Source organism: Dromiciops gliroides, chromosome 2, assembly GCF_019393635.1.
Source record: "Dromiciops gliroides isolate mDroGli1 chromosome 2, mDroGli1.pri, whole genome shotgun sequence".
In the NCBI taxonomy this organism is placed as follows: Eukaryota; Metazoa; Chordata; class Mammalia; order Microbiotheria; family Microbiotheriidae; genus Dromiciops; species Dromiciops gliroides.
In genome coordinates this window covers 550,033,373-550,037,303 of record NC_057862.1, presented here as the reverse complement: position 1 = coordinate 550,037,303, position 3,931 = coordinate 550,033,373, and the positions used below count along the sequence as shown (strand labels likewise).

The 3,931-nt window shown below is 44.5% G+C and overlaps 1 pseudogene; it reads left to right on the top strand.

Moving 5' to 3' along the window:
• Positions 1 to 2,378: 2,378 nt before the first annotated feature.
• LOC122738979 lies at positions 2,379 to 3,447 on the top strand (annotated as a pseudogene).
• Positions 3,448 to 3,931: the final 484 nt, after the last annotated feature.

Below are 3,931 nucleotides of genomic sequence, written 5' to 3'. Positions count from 1 at the left end.
TGATGAAGCAATCCTGATGTCCCCCACATGACCTGTTATTTCTATGTGGCTGAAAGACAGTAAAGGCTATCAGTTCCCTCTAAATTCATTGCCTGAGGCAAAGCCTCAGTCACCTTGCTATATAGTACTAGCTTTGTCTGGAGTGAAGACCTACATGAATGAAATTATGGTTCTGCCAAAGAACAAGGGTCTTGGGTGATTTTCTCTGGATGCCAACATATGAGGTATTTTGCTAAGAACTGAAAATGCTAAGTCTATCCCCTTATTCCAAAGCAAATATTAGGTGGTACGGTGGATAGAGTGCTGGATGTTGAGTCAGGAAAACTCATTTTTCTGAGTTCAAATCTGGCCTCAGACACTTATTAGCTGTGTGACCCATGGCAAGTCACTTAAACCTATTTGCCTCAATTTCCTCATCTGTAAAATGAGCTGGAGAAGGAAATGGCAGACAATTCCAGTATCTTTGCCAAGAAAACCTTAAATGGAATCATGAAGAGTCAGGCATTTCTGAAACAACTGAACAACAAGGGAAAATATGGAGGATAACTAAACTTAGAAAAAATTCCATTTGACAAATGGTTCATTTGATGATTAGCACTTTAAAGTCTACTGAAGGAATCCATTCTGGTGTGCAAAGGTAAAACTGGTCACCTTTCTTTTCTTTCTTATCAGGACCTTTGTATGGTAGAAGAAATAGATGATTTTCTGGTTTTACTCACAACTTGATTGTATGCCCTCTATTTGGCTCCATTCACCAAATTTCTTCCTCTAATATTTCTGTGGAAAGAGAACCATGATTAACTTATCCAAATACTTTTCTTAAGGTTAGGTTGCAGTTTGGGGTGGGGAGGGTATGAGTAGGGAAAGGTACAGTTTTGGGGTTCCCCAACCTTGAGTTCATGATGACAGGAGGGAGCTGCCCTCTTACCCCTCTCAGACTCCTGAGTTTACCAGGGGCTGATGGTTTGGAGCTTGGGTGGAGACAACTATAGGCAAGCTCCCAGGGGGCAGGGTTAGATTGCAATGAGTAGGTTAGCTCCATGTGCCGCCCCCCCCCCAGCCAGATTGGCCATGGGCCCCTCCCCCCCAACTTTTCTTCATGTTTCTTAAAGGCATTTTGTTTTTTTTTTAATCTGTACAGCAAGAGCGACTTTTTCTGTCGAATAAAAATGAGAAACGCAAAAAAAAAAAAAAAAAAGGTTAGGTTGCAGAGGTTAGTTACCACTTAAACACAGCTATAGGGGAATAGTGGTGGAAGCCTGGGTATTTGGGACTATGAAACTTTCTCTCAGTATGCTGAAATGCTGGGGTCTCTGTGTGAGTCCCCTTCCCTCCCATTTGGATACATCCTTGGGTAATTTGAATAATAACTCCCCCCCTTGTCCCAGAGGGTCAGGAGCAGTGGAAGAGAGATTGGGGTTCTCTTCTAAGCCTTTAGACTCATAGCTGAAAGGTACCCCTACCACGTGATGAGTAGAGAAAAGACATCAAATTATGAAATCATTATCCTGATAAGATGGGAAACATGCTTTTATAGATGCAAGAAAAGGGGTATTTCTCATCTCTAGCAGACTTGTATCAGAATAGAGGCCATACAAATTGAAGTACAAGAAAAGTCTTCAGAAATAGAGGCAATATGACCTGGAGATATGTTTGAGCTACAATTAGGAAAGTCAAGACAAGGAAGTAACTATGGGGGAGCCATGACCTGTGACAACCCAGCAACATAGAATCTCTAAGCTAGAAGGGACATCAAAGGCCATCTAGTCTAAACCATGCTGAATCAAAAATTTTCTTCTAGCCTTCCACTTCTATTTATCTAGGAAAGTCTCTTCTGCTGAGAGCTGAGCAGAACTACAGGTGGCAGATTGATGAAACAGAAGGCATGAGTTTATGTGGAGAGATGTTTTATAGATGCTTAAAGGGTCCACAGAGAAGAACCCCACCCTCAGATATTTTCCCTGTTAGAATCTTTATTTAGGGGAATACTTAGTGACTTAGACTGAATAGTCCATGGGGGACCATTGCACACAGGCATGTATTGCTATTTTCTGTGATCTCTAATATGATTTTTGTTTATCTTTGAGCTGTAAATAAACCTGTTCATCCTTTGAACCCTGTAACCTATATGCTTGCAAGGGTAGTTAGAGACAACATACTGGGCAGTGTTAGGAAGTTCCCATTTTAACTGAGGAAAGAGATTCAGTGAGCTAAGAAGCAATGAGAGAGGAGCTGTAATCTGCTAGTCATACTAGACTCTGCTAGTCATACTGTTCCTAGTAAACCAAAAAGCATAGCTTGCAATATAGAAATATTCTGTATAGGAGAAATTCCAATGAGAATGGTGTGTTAAAAGTTGTACAATCGGCCGTCCCAAAATGGCGGCGCCCTTGTGGGGCGGCTGGTTCGGCCTGCGGGTGGCCGTCTATGGGGTCCCAGAGCTGCTGTCCGCCTGCCGTGGCATCCACATCACAGGGGTTTGCGGTAAGAACCAAGCGCCCCAGTCGGAGAGGGGAAGGGGACAAGCCGGTGACCTTTGAGCAAGCCTACCCCCCCACCTCCCCAACTACATCATGCACTGCAAGGGTTGGCTGTCCCTGCACACGAGTAACCTGGACGGAGAGGAGGGGGCTGCTGAGAGGAGGGTGGAGGACGTCTTCCTCCTCCCGTAATGGGGGGAAATGGGGTATGGGTTAGTCAGGGATTGGGGTTCTTAGGAATTCCTCTTTAAAGAATTACACCCTCTTGCACACAAAAGTAGTTAGAATAAGGTGGTAGTTTATTTAGGAGCAAGGGAAGGGAAGGGCGGGGGGGAGGGAAACCATCAAAGAAATCCTTGGACTTCTCATGGGGAGATAGGCACAAAGCACATGGCTCAGAGGTACCAAATCTCCTCGAACAGGAGAATGGCAGGTACTTTTATAGAAGACTGATGGGGGGAGGGGTCACCATTTGACTGTGGAAAGTTCCTTTAGTAAGGGAGGACCATCCCCCACTGGTGGTAGCTGGGGGAATTGGGTGAGGGGTGGCTATAGACCTCTCTTCAGGACACAAAGGCCACAGCCACACCCAAATTTATCTCCCCAAGGGTAAGGGAGACCAGAATGAAGGGTAGGAATCCAAAGCTAGCTCAGTCTGATTTGGTTCCACTTATCTCTCTAGGCTTTATCTGTCCTCTGGTTTAGTTTCTCAAGGAGAAGGTTCCTTGATGTGCCCCAGAGAACTTCTGGGGTGCTCTGCACCCCATGACACTCCGAAGGTTCCTGTATGGCACCTTCCCGGGCTGCCTGGCCAAGCATCTGCCTGCTGCTGCTGCAACGCATGCCACCCTCCAAGATGTACTTCCTGGTGGGCTACAGCGAGGCACTGCTCCCCGACTTCTACAAGTGCCCGGTGAGCCTGTGCCTGCAAACCATGCCCAGCAAGCCAGTGTACAAGTACATCTAGGCTGACCTCGGTGGGGCGAGAGGGGCAGGGCCTGGGGAGAGGGGCCTCTGGCCTCCAGACTTTGCGAAGCTGCTGTGGAATAAAACCTCCCCCCCATCTTAATTAAGAGGGGCAGTGGCTTCCAAAGGAGGAATCAGTGCTCTCTGTGGCTGTGATTTCTTGTTAAATTACTGTGTATAATAAAACTTTTTGTTTCTGGCAAAAAAAAAAGTTGTACAATCTATCTGAATTTTATTTCTCTTTTATTATAAAATATTTTATATAAAGATGTGAATGTATATGCTCATATGTGTTCCTGGGTAGAAACTGTAACTGGTATTTCATTAACATAAGGAAATCCTGGATAAAGAAATGTCCTTTAATGAATGTGGACACCTTTCCTGTAGTTTAATCTTAGAGTGTACACACGTGCACACGTCTTTTAATTTAGTTTTTGTCTTCAGTTTTCACCAGAAACTTTATATATATAATATATAATATAACT